We start from the raw sequence: 13,441 nt of genomic DNA, 5'->3' as shown, positions 1-13,441 counted from the left end.
TTGCTGCTGTTTGTGAGAGCTCTTTGTAGAAAAACATTACCTTGTAGGGGTAATAGCCACATATTTATCATCAATTAACTGTTTATGTACTTCATGTGATACTAAATACATGAGTGGTCTAGTCATGTTGACAAGCCTGGAGATGTAGCCCAGGAGGGGTGAAATTCATCAGCAAACCTTTTGTTTTGCTCTTCATTATGCTTGCATGGCTTATGTGTTGTTATGTTCATTATGTTAAGTTACATATGAAGACTAATTCATGATTTGAAGAGACATTGAAAAAACTTGTTGTTTCAAGACCCATTTTTACATTGCAAAGCGTCGACACGGTCCTAATTTTTGTTTTATTTGATTTTGGAAAAGAGGAAGAAATCACCTAATCCAATTTCAGATTAGTTTGGTATCAGAGCACTAGTTGACCAAGTTGCAAGAATGGGCAACAAAAAGAGTCTCCAAGAGCTAGAGGAGCATAATTTGGCTCTTCGGATGGAGAACATAGAATTGAGAAGGATGTTAGAGATAGATGAAGAGGAGAAGAGGCACATGCACTTTGTTTTGTAGAAAGTGCTTGATGAGCAAGTTGCAGAAAGTTCTACTCCTATACCAACAAGAGAAACCTCCAGAATGAAGCCAGTATGTGGTCATGGTTCAAATAGTGGTTTTGGACCATATGTGGAAGATGTTACATGTGCATTTTGTAAACATATTCAAGAAGCACAACATATGCCAGTGGATAAGAGTGGGTGGCTAGAGTCATTTACAAGTTGGCTATCATTCTCATCATCAAAAGATGAAAAGATGAATGACAAGTTTAAGGAGGTAATTAGCATCTCGAGTACCACTCCTTCCATTTATATGCATAACAACACTTTTGCAGCATTTGAGAAACATACCAAAGGTGTAGGTATGAAGTTTCTCTCCAAGATGGAATGTGAAGGTGGAGACCTCAATATAAATGGACAAGGTATAACCAATCCAATTATGGTTGAGGAGAGACTGAAGTTTATGGGATTGGGATATGGTCAAAGGGAGTTTGGAGAATGCTCCAAACGACTTGAGGCACATCAACCATCTAAGGATGAGATGTCACCACCTTGTGACAACTGTCGAAGTTGCATCTCTAGAGACATGTATAGTTCTCAAGAGTGTTTTCCAATGCATGAAAATTTTGAATACTTGTGGAATTAGTACCCTTGTACATTTTGTGATGCACTTGACCATTGCATAGCTAAATGTGAGAAACATATGATAATGGTTAAAAGGATGAACCAAATTTTAGGCATCAAGAATGATGAATCTCTTTCGCATGAGAGAAACTTCTATGTCAACGGAAAAGAGGAAGTTCTTCTGTACTCATTGCAAGGTGCATGGACATGACACTAAACGATGTTGGAAGTTGCATCTAGAGCTTCGTTCAAAGAAAGGTAAAGAGATTATGCTACATAATGCAAGGGAAACAAGAGGTGGCAAAGAGGACTCACAAAAATCCTAAGAGACCTTCAAGACAAAGATGATGCAAGAAGAGAACCCATAAGCCTAGGAGAGGCAAAGTTTGGGTAGACTTATTGTAAAGTTGTTTTGTAAAATTTTGTAATTACTTGTTGTCATTACCTGTTTAGGTAAATTTGTAAAGTGAACATTCATTGTCACTATGTTCAACAAGTAGATGTTTTTTTTATTAACGTATGTATGAACTTGTGATAATCCACATGTTCAAGGACTTTTGTGAATGTACAAGATTGTCGTTCAAAGTTGTCTACAAGTTGTCATATGTTCATTGATACAAGTATTCGATTTGAAACTTGTGTGAATAGAATTTTCGTTTTCAAGATTGTATAAGATGACTATGTTTTGTAGATAAGGCCCATCAGATCATGATTTTTTTTGCAGTAATGTACTTTTCATGTACAAATTTCGCATGAAGACGTTAAAGCAAATTTATGTTGTTTTTTATTTCCAGGATGGAGTTAAGTTTGTCTTCAACAGTTTAAACTTCAAGATGAAGTGTTTTTGGAGCTGTGCAAAGATGAGAGTAAAGAGATTTTTCAAAGACCACTCATCAATATTTTGTTCCTGCAACAACGACAAGAATGATGACTCAATTCTTAATAGGACAACAGGTCTTCATGAAGATGATAAGTGAAGTGCCTTGATTGGGGCTTGAAGGGCACCAATTGAAATTTTTTCATTTTGGATTGAGTTTTTGGGTATTTTTAAGTTCTAGCCTCTTTATATTGAATAGGGAAGTAAAATTTTGGAGTCCAAAATTTCCTAGTGGGGAGGTGTGATTAGGTGATCAATTTTAAGCTCAAAAATGAAAGTGCCCATAAATTCTTGAAACCAGTGCCAAATGAAATTTCTCGTCATTTTGAATCTAATGAAATTCATTTCACTTCAATCTGACATCGTATTCTCAAGTTATCGCGTGTTGACCGTTTGGTGAAAAAAATAAAATTTGAGCAGGCCAGTTGATTGGGATTCCGTACTGTTGAGTTAGTAGGGTGAATGTGCAAGGTATGACCCAATAATAAGATGACACTTGGCAAGTTCTAGTTTGTTGATTTTTAGGAACATTTGATTGGTGGTTGCAATTGTGAAGTGGACCTATGAATGGGAGCCACGTGGCCCAATGGGAGGATGCCATGTGGCATCTTGGTATTGGTGAAAAATTTTGGTTCTTGGCCGAGCTAGACTCCACAAAAAACAAAATCGTGACCTCTAAACTAGAAGCACAACACCCTATGGCAATGCCCAAGGTGTGACTTAACATGTATGGTCACAAATTTCTATTTAAGATTTACGCACTGTGATGCTTGGGGAAGGGGTCGGGGCTAAGCATTGGCCCCTGGTCACCTTACCACCCACAAAACTGAAGGCGAAGAGGAATCGAGGGCTTGGGCCTAGCCTCGACCCAAGGTTCCGTGAACCATCATATGCCCACAACAACGGAGGCTAGGTGCTCGGAGGAGGTGCTAAGGAAGGGGGCCAGCCCCAGGGTTGCATGGACACCACAAGACCGAGGCCCGAGTGCTTAAGATCTAGCGGAGTAGGGGCTCCATGGTATCTCTAGGTCTAGGTCATATGATCGATGCATAGAGCCTTGGCGAAGTGCTAACAATCGAGGGCGTGAAGGTTAGGGACCAGCCCAGGCCAAATGGCCTTTAACGTGACCACGCACTGACAGTTAGGGATTCGACGGTTAGGGCAGGCTATTGGCCCTACCCTCGACCCTGTGGGGCACCACATGACCACGTCCCGAGTGTTAAAGGCTTAACTGACGGGGGCAGGCATAAAGGCCCAGTCCTTGGCCCTATGTGGCCTTGTTTTTTGGCTTAAGGGGTCAGAGGCTAATTTAATTGTCCAACATAAGGCATCGACATGTAGCAAAATTGTAGCTTTGTTAATGAATTTTGGTGCATATTTATAGGACCGACAAGTAAAATACTTAATTTGTAGCGTGGTTAACGGTCAAGTTCATGAGAGAGATTAGGAGCTCTATCTTTTTGAATTTGACCAAATTGAGCTAAAAAAGAGTGCCCTTAGGGGTTTTTGAATGTTCTGAATCCATTAGTAACCTCTAATTTCTGATTTGAGCAGATATAAAAATTCTTTTTTCAGGTTTGAGATTGAAGGTGTATGGATCAATCAGGGTTTGGAAGCACTTCTAGAAGGTATTTGGGCATGGAGAAGACCTTGTAGGGGTGTTCTCACCTTTAGAAGTCTGTTGCAACAACTGTAACTTGTAGGGTTTAGCTCAGGTTTAACTTCTCTTAATATGAAGTTTTTTTATGGGCTTCAATTCAGAATTGAAGTGTTCACATGCTCTTTTTAGCTCATTTCAGTTGAAGTATGTCATCTTTATAGGAGATGCTTTGAGTTGCTGTTGTTTGTGAGAGTTCTTTGGAGAACAAGATTACCTGGTAGGGGTAATAGCCACATATTTATCATTAGCTAATTGTTTATGTACTTCATTTGATACTGAATATATGAGTGGTCTACTCATGTTGACATGCCCAGAGATGTAGCCCAGGAGGGGTGAACTCCGTCAACAAACCTTTTGTTTTGCTCTTCATTATGCCTACATGGATTATGTGTTGTTATGTTCGTTATGTTAAGTTACATATGAAGACTAATTCATGATTTTAAGAGAAATTGGAAAAACACGATGTTTTAAGACACATTTTTACTTTGCAAAGCGTCGGCACAGTCCTAATTTTTGTTTTATTTGATTTTGGAAAAGAGGAAGAAATCACCTGAATCCAATTTCAGATCAATCATAAAACAAACTCGTTGGCTCGAAACGTGTCACTTAAATAACAAATTGTGATGGATTTGGAAGAAGCAATTTAAAGCTATTCACATCATAAAAGCCTACTCTAGGTTAATCTAACATCCTTACTATCAAAGGCTAAGTATAGTCATCCTACCAGTGAAGCCACCCAAGTGCCTCATCAAAACCATAAACCCTACCCTTATGTTTGGATATGAGATAAAACAAGGGTATTTTAAGGACATGATGATAGCAAGCCAACATATATATCATATAATGTCCAAGAAGAGGATATAACTATGAGGATGAATAGGAGCTTCAAAATCACACGAAGCTTGACATATTGTTAAATTTTGTTAACAATGGTATGTTCTATGCTTAGCACAATTAATTCAATGTGCTTTCGTAGCCCAATGACAAATTCCAAGTTAGTTTCCAATAGAAATCACTTTAATCATTAATCACATTGATAGTAAAAGTAGTTAAAACATGAAACAAAATGCAAAAGACAAGCCAAGGCAAGAGAATGCCAAATTTGGTGAATGCTAGGGAAAAACCCCAATGCGGGGAAAACCCTTTAATGAATTCTTCTTATTATTATATGAAATTTTCAAAAGAGAGAGAGTACAATAAGTCAAAGTTGACTTTCCAAATCAAAGTCAAAAAAATCCTGTCAAATCTGCAATCAATTGTAGTCAAATTCAACCCTAGCCAAAAAGTCAAAATGGTTAATGCAACAACAAAACTTCCCCTTTGAAGATCAGTCAAAGGTAGTCAAACTTGGCCTCTAACAGTGGTCAAAGTTAGCCCAAAACAATCATAAAATATGCTGTCAAATTAGGTCAACCTAGAGTCAACCCTATGGTGAAATAGGCCTCCAGTTAACATAGGTCAAACAACCCAGAAAATCTCAATTTTTTTGCCAATCAATGCGGCTTGGTCAAACATAGTCAAACCCTCCAAAATCATAGTCAAACTTGGTTAAACAGTCCTTGTTCAACGCTGGTCAAACTTCAATCAACTCCTGAAATTTTTAGCCTTGTACTTCTGTCTGAAATTCATTCTCCTTGCCACACGTGTGAGAGAAAGAGAATGCCCAATAGTTGTATGAACCAATGAGAGAAGGAGAGAGAAGAATGTGTGAGTGATGATGATGCCAAATGAGGTGAGAGGTCACTTGTATTTATACAAGTCATCGAGGGTGAAGCGACATGTCTCTTGGTCTTCATGAGCCTACATGATGATGTGATTGACTTTTGTTGGACATTTGGCATAGTGTGGATTGCGAGTGGCCTAGATAAAGCATCTAAAAGTGTGTTCGCATTGATGTCAACAGTCATGCTAGAGTGTGTTGGGCAGTTGGCAGTGCCTAACTGATTGGAAGGAGTGTTGGTATTGATGTCAACCAGACAAGCTTGGATGCTTGTTGAAGCATATATTGGTAGTGATGGCTCTAGAGGAATCTCTTGGTAGCTGCAGGCTTCATGTAGAAAATCATCATAGTACCAAGCTTACTGGAAACACCATAAAATGATGATTATAGTGATGGCCCAGGATAGAAGTCCATGGGAGCTGCAGGCCTCATGCTAAGGACACATTATGGGTGAGTTTCTCAGCTGTCCAGAGATCCAAGGAGAAGAAGGACGGTAGTGAGATTGGAGCCACCTTTTGAGGTAGTAGATGGGATCAGTGGCTAATCCAACCCTATTGGAGGAACATCAGTGTGCCATCCCAACAATCAGAAATCAAAGGATCTAGGTGCATAGCAATGCGAGTGAAAATTGTTGATCAATGATAACGATATTGGCAATCGGAGGTCCCGACAGTTGGAGACCCCTACAATAGGAAATCAGAGGATCCAGGTGCATAGCACTACGAGTGAAAATCTCTGGTCAGTGATTAGCGATATCGACAATTTCAAATTGGAGGTCTCACAAGTCGTAGATCAGAGGTCTTGTAGATTAGAAGTCCCGTAGATCAGAGATCTTGCATATTGTAAGTCTTGCAAATCAGAGGTATCGCAAGTTGAAGGTCACACATATCGGAAGTCCTGCAGATCGGAGGTCTCGTAGATCAAAGGAAAGGCACAAGGCCAAATCGACGATCATTAGTCGGTGTGTCCAAGCCATATCGCATATCAGCGATCAAAGTTTTCAAAGTGACAACAATGGGAAAGTGCAGATCAGCGAAGGTCGACTGAGCTTAAAAAGGTTGGGATAGTGCATTCTTTGTTAAATCGTCGGGAAGGCCGAAAGAGAAACTATAAAGGAATTCATCGAAAAACCAAGGTGGGTGAGGCAGTTTCTCTCTCGTCTAAGCAAGACACGTGGTGGTATCCGATTGGGTCCGATAAGGACACATGGCAGCTAATGATGGGCTCAGATGAGGACACATGGTAGAATCTGGTAGGCTCTGATAAGGACAAATGGCAGTGTCTAGTAAGCTCCGATAAGGATAGATGGCAGCATCTGGTAAACTCCGATAAGAACACATGGTAGCGGGTGGTAAGCTGCAATGAGGACACATGGTAGGATCTTACTGGTTTCGATAAGGCCAAGTGGTAGTTGATGTCAGCATGACGTAGTGGTACAAAAGGACACGTGGCAGGAGTATTCGACCATTTTGGGTGGCTTAATGGGCCATATCCAAGTGACACATATCACCACTCAGGGAGTGCCACATGGCAGTGATGATGTCACATCGACGATCAAAGATCAAAGATTTGCGATGGTTGGCACATTGAACACATTTAGAAATCGACAATTAAAGGGCTTCAACATGGGGGCTAGCACGTGGTTATGAAGTGTTACAAAACCAAGGGCTAGGGTTAAACAAAAGGACCTATTAGCAATCAACGATCAAAGGTTTGCAGTGGTTGGCTCATCTGCCACAATGAAATTTCGTTAGGATGCGGGATAGCAGGTGGTCGCAAAGGCTTAAGGAAACCAAGGGTACGATGGTTTATAAAGGGAAAAAGGCCCCTGGACAGGAGTCTATAGGCCTTAGTGCCTTAAGGCTAAGCCTTAGGTCACAACCTTCAGTCCTGTGGTGAGAACTGTGCAGCAAGGGATAAGCAGCAGGGAGCTAGGAAATCAAAGATTGGCAATCGATGATGTATGGTTGCTGGCATATGTGCAACAAGTGAAAAATGTTGATAACGGGGCTCCGATAGGGTTTAGCATTGGTTATGAAGTAAACACAAGATTAAAGGCGTAGTGATTAAAAAAGGAAAAAGGTTATCGACACAATGCTGAAAGACTTAGCGCCTCTGGTTAGCAACACCTAGTCCTATGGTTGAGATATACCAGGGAGCTAAAGCACAAGGGGCTTGAATATCAGAGATCACAAATCGGCAATGTGAAATATTGTGCCACTGTGGTGCTGCGATGAAAAGCTCTGATATCTCAATACATAGGTGTAATGATCACGGGGGCTTCACTCAATGAACCTCTAACATATCGCGTACATTCATGGCATATTGAACAATACCCTTAATTTGACTACATACTGGAAAATGGCTCTAAAAACCACATTATTTAACCCCCTACCAATACAAACCCAATTCAACTTCCCAGTTTAAAATACCCCCAATTTCACTAGATATTGTATGTACCCATTTTTTCATTAACTTTTTTTATACCCCTTTATATTTTTTCATTAACTTTGACCTCCAATTTTTATACCTGCCAATATAAAAACCCTTCACCCCCTATATATTCCATAATATATTATGGCATTTTTTTCCTCAATATATGTCCTCCAATATGAACCCACATGGTATGGTATTGGTCTCCCAGTGAAGCCCCCGTGGTATTGATGGTGTATGGGTCGATAGCTATAGGAGTGAATGCGGAACAAAGGTTTGTTCATACGATGAATGACGACGGTCATGGATCAGTCGAAGATCTCTAAGAAGAAGGCAACAAGGACAATGGTCCACAGAATGTCCATGTCTGAAGTACAAAGAAGCCATTTTAAATTGATGTCAAGCTCTGTGAGCTTTGCATAGGCATGGAGAGTCTCAGTGATGGCAAAGCTGCAGACAGAGAGGATTGTGCCTAGCTCAAGTAAGCGGGTGGACTGAGAATTAATTCTCAGTATGGAGAAAATAGTCAGGACAATCAGAGGCCCATTCTATAGTGAATAGAGTTGTAGAAACCAAGTCGGATGCAGACAACAGAATGTTGGGCCATGTCGAGGTACAATGCATAGTGTTGACACAAGACAACATGGCAGCATCGATCGTGGAGACAACAAAGGAACAAAACTCAGGAGCTCGATTGAGCATGGGGGAAATGCAACATAGTTTCCAGTGAGAACCAAGAGGAAAGAGCTCTGTGTGTGTGCACTACTGTGAAAGGCTAATTTATGTGTGAAAGGCTGACAGTGCCTAAGAAGAAGAAAAGAGACCCTGAGAGCAACATTTTGTGTGTGAGGCTAAAGTGCTTGTGTGCTCTGTGTGTAAAGGCCGAATTTGCATGTGTGTTGTGTGTAAGGCCAAGAGTTCTTTTGTTGTGTATGTAAGGCCTGAAGTGCCTGTGTGCTGAGAAAAAGGTAGAGGAGCCTACGCTGTGTGAATAATGTTGAGTGTGTGCCTTTGATAGCGTAAGCCCAAGAGCTAAGCCTGTGCAATGTGAAGAAAGGTTGAGAGCCAAGCCTGTGCTGTGGAAAGCAAGAGGCAGAGAGAAGAGTGACTATTGTTGAGAGTAGAGAGCAGAGGGATGAGAGTGACTGTTTTTGAGTAGATCACAGTGCTACTAAAGAGTGCTATAGAGAGTTGCACAATGCAACAAAGTGAGCAAATGGTTGAAAGTGACTATTGTTGAGAAGATCACATGGTTGTTGAAGAGTGTTATAGAGAGCTGCACAATGCAACAGAGTGAGTAGAGAACAAAGATGTTATCAGGCAGATTTTTTGCCAAACTACAGAGAACAACCAGTTCTTGTTTGAGTGTGGGTTGGTGCTTATAGTCAGGAAGTTGGTGCTTCCATATCTAGTGGAGCTTGGGAAGGCTTGGGGGATTGTGCCTCCTGCAAGTTGGTGCTTGCATAAATCCAAGGAGCTACAAGATGGTGCTTGCAACAAATCCATGAGGTCGATGTCTCATATGGTACTTATGGTAAGCTGGATAGGTGTCTACAAATAAAGGGAGTTGGTGCTTCCTACTAGTTTGTGCTAGCAAACAAATCAAATGGAGTTGGTACTTCTTGTGAGTGGGTGCTCACAAACAGATTGATGTAATAGAGTAGGTGCTTATATTTGCATAAATAACAACAACAATGTTTGTGGTTTTTTCTCGAAAGGGTTTCCATGTAAAAAACCTATGTCTAATGTGTATGATGCATATGGTTTGCATGCTTGTGTGTTGAGTTAATGTTGTTGCCACATTATATATTTCTGCTGGTTATATGGATGAATGTCAAGTTAAATAATAAAAGTAAATTGGCATAAAGAAGTTAAAATTAGCCTTAATATTGATTCATCCCCCTCTCAATATTAACATTGTTTCCAACAACCTTGACAATTTGCACATATGTGGGCATAAACTCAAAAACACATTCCTTCTTGTCCAAATTTGATGATCTTTAGGTAAATTTTGGTCCTCTCAAAAAGAGGAATTCAATGCAATCATCATCTCCATAAAATGAGCCATCCAAAGTGGAATTTGGCCCTACTTTTCAATTTTAACACTTGCATTCACAAGCTTGCTCTATCCACTTTTGAATGGGTTTGCAACGATACATAATGGCTCATCCTTGATCCAAGTAAGATATTTACAATGCAAAACTTGTATCTTAGAAGAGTGATACACCACTTCAAAAAATGACATCTTTAGCTTCCCTCAATATCATCCCACAAGGCTTGAGATAGGATCATAAGAAATTTAAAAGGCACTTTATGGTTTCTTAAAAAGGATGGGGATGAGAAAAGAAGGATGAATTCATACCATTGAAGAGAAGGTTTCCCCAATTTTAGGGCTTGTTGCACCCTTTTGTTGGCGACAAATCTTTGCAACAACCCACAAATCGAGTACACTTCTGGTTGATAGTTATTTCAACACCAAACATACAATTTCCAGTTGAACTTTTGACAACACATCAAGGATAATATGTGGAAAAAAATGGCTAAATTTTTTTGCTTTGAAATATTTGCTACCCTTCATAAATATTAGCTTTGTAACAGTGATTCAATATTGATTTGGTAGATGAATACTTATTAAAATATTGGAAAATGGATGGTTGTAAGTTTCCAAATCCATAAGACGACTCCAAGTGCTCAAAAGTACATGTGCTACACCTCATGGAAGATGGCTAAAAATCATCATGATATGAAGGTAATAAATCACCTTTGGATCACTTTCATAAGAATTATGACATGATTGGACCAATGTATTTAAACCACAATCTCATATCCTAATTTTTAATGAATTTTCCAAGGAAACTTTTGAGGGAAGGTATGATTTTCAAATTACAGTGGTTCTTGATCCAATCCATCTACTTTTGTGCAAATATGACAATAATATTCTAATCAACATGTCCTCGTGGATTCCATTTGATCTTGAAATGTAGTTCGTACATGACATAACATGTGGGATAGCATTGTACACACAAACCTTGAATTTCAGAAGCCATTTCTGATTTTTCAAGGGCATGCTAGTTTTGGTATCACAGGATGCCCTTAGTATCAAAAGCATGATATAATTCATGAAAATCCCATGGGTCCATGTTTTATTCCATACTATTTTTACAACACAAAGTTGTAGAGTCACTAGGGTGAATCTTGAATGCCTTTAAAAGATGTTTGTTTCAACCTACAAGCACAAAATATTTGAAAATCTATAAGGAACAATGATTGTGTTCCTCCAATGGAGTCACCATATAAGCACACCCAAGAATGGATATGAAGTATACTCATCAATAGAAGGTTGAATTTTAAAATTCAAATATCAAGGAGAAGGAGTCAATTCCTCCTCGATAATGGTGCCAAAAATGTTACAACAAAGTCTAGCATCTTATTGCAGAGCCTCAGTAGGTGACCTAGACAATGAGCAACAATGAGAGTGCAAGGGAGGCTTTGCTAGTATATTTTAGGGATCAAATGGCCTATTTAAACCAATTCAATATCTCCCTAAGGTTTCTACTTCAACTACCACCAATCTAGAAGATCAAGAAATTAGTGTCTATGGTATATTTTGGAAGTGATTTCCATATTTGAGTCCAAATGGTCCTCTATCTCTTCTAAAGGGTTAGGTTAGCTACTAAAGGATCAAAGAAGGTCCCCAAACACAGAAAATCAAGAAATTACATTTTTTTGAAGTAAACTAATATGTAAGATTAGGAAATGTAGCAATTAACTAGTTTATAACAACAACAAATTTGTCCCTAAAAGATATGATAATAAAGTGAAAAATGATGGCTAATATGAGTAAACACAATAATCAATTACAACATTTTTCTACAACTAAAAAACATATAACAACAATTAAAAACCTAGACATTAGCCCTAATTTATGGTTGGAAAACACACTTAAAATGACACTCTTTCAACATATTCCAAACAATACCTAATCATAGGATAATAACATCCAAAGATATTAAATTATAGAAATATATGATTTTGTTGTAATTGAACTATAATTTACCTTAAAACAATAAAAATAAATGATTTTATGAATAATTGGTTGGAGAGGGAGAGAGAGAGAGAGAGAGAGAGAGTTTTTCAACATATTCCAAACATAGGATATATATATATATATATATATATATATATATATATATATATATATATATATATATATATATACATATATATAGCGAGAGAGAGAGAGAGAGAGATTTTTTCAACATATTCCAAACAATACCTAATCATAGGATAATAACATCCAAGATATTAAATTATAGAAAATTGAATGATAATTTGGATAATAACATCCAAGATATTAAATTATAGAAATATATGATTTTATTAATAATTGGTTGGAGAGAGAGAGAGAGAGAGTAAAAATAAATGATTTTATGAATAATTTATTGGAGAGAGAGAGAGAGAGAGAGAGAGAGAGAGAGAGAGAGAATGTTGGGCTAATGGAGTGTAGGAAGGGGGCCGGCCCTAAGGTTGCATGGACACCACAAGACCGAGGCCCGAATGCTTAAGATCTAGCAGAGTACGATGGTACCTCCAGGTCCAGGTCATATGATCGATGCATAGAGCCTTGGCGAAGTGCTAACAGTCAAGGGTGTGAAGGCTAGGGACCAGCTCAGGCCAGATGGCCTTTAATGTGACCAAGCACTGACAGTTAGGGCTTCAACGGTTAGGGCAGGCTATTGGCCCGACCCTCGACCCTGTGGGGCACCACATGACCACATCCTGAGCGTTAAGGGCTTAACTGACGGGGGCGGGCATTAAGGCCCAGTCCTTGGCCCTATGTGGCCTTGTTTTTTAGATTAAGGGGTCAGAGGCTGATTTAATTGTCCAACATAAGGCATCAACATGTAGCAAAATTGTAGCTGTGTTAATGAATTTTGGTGCATATTTGTAGGACCGATAGATAAAAGGTCGAATTTGTAGGGTGGTTAACGGTCAAGTTCATGAGAGAGATTAGGAGCTCATATCTTTTTGAATTTGACCAAATTGAGCTAAAAAAGAGTGCCCTTAGGGGTTTTTGAATGTTATAAATCCATTAGTAACCTCTAATTTCTTATTTGAGTAGATATACAAATTCTTTTTGCAGGTTTGAGATTGAAGGTGTATGGATCAGTCAGGGTTTGGAAGCACTTCTGGAAGGTATTTGGGCATGGAGAAGACCTTGTAGGGGTGTTCTCACCTTTAGAAGTCTGCTGCAACAACTGTAACTTGCAGGGTTCAGCTTAGGTTTAACTTCTCTTAATATGAAGTTTTTTTATGTGCTTCAATTTGGAATTGAAGTGTTCACATGCTCTTTTTAGCTCATTTCAGTTGAAGTATGTCATCTTTAAAGGAGATGCTTTGAGTTGCTGCTGTTTGTGAGAGTTCTTTGGAGAACAACATTACCTTGTAGGGGTAATAGCTACATATTTATCATCAACTAATTGTTTATGTACTTCATTTGATACTGAATATATGAGTGGTCTACTCATGTTGACAGCCCCAAAGATGTAGCCCAGGAGGGGTGAACTCCGTCAACAAACCTTCTG

The sequence above is a fragment of the Pinus tabuliformis genome, chromosome 7 (assembly GCF_031772625.1).
Source record: "Pinus tabuliformis cultivar Carrire ecotype Pingquan chromosome 7, CPIR1, whole genome shotgun sequence".
In the NCBI taxonomy this organism is placed as follows: domain Eukaryota; kingdom Viridiplantae; phylum Streptophyta; class Pinopsida; order Pinales; family Pinaceae; genus Pinus; species Pinus tabuliformis.
The sequence above is the reverse complement of the archived record's forward strand: the minus strand, read 5'-3'. Positions refer to the sequence as shown.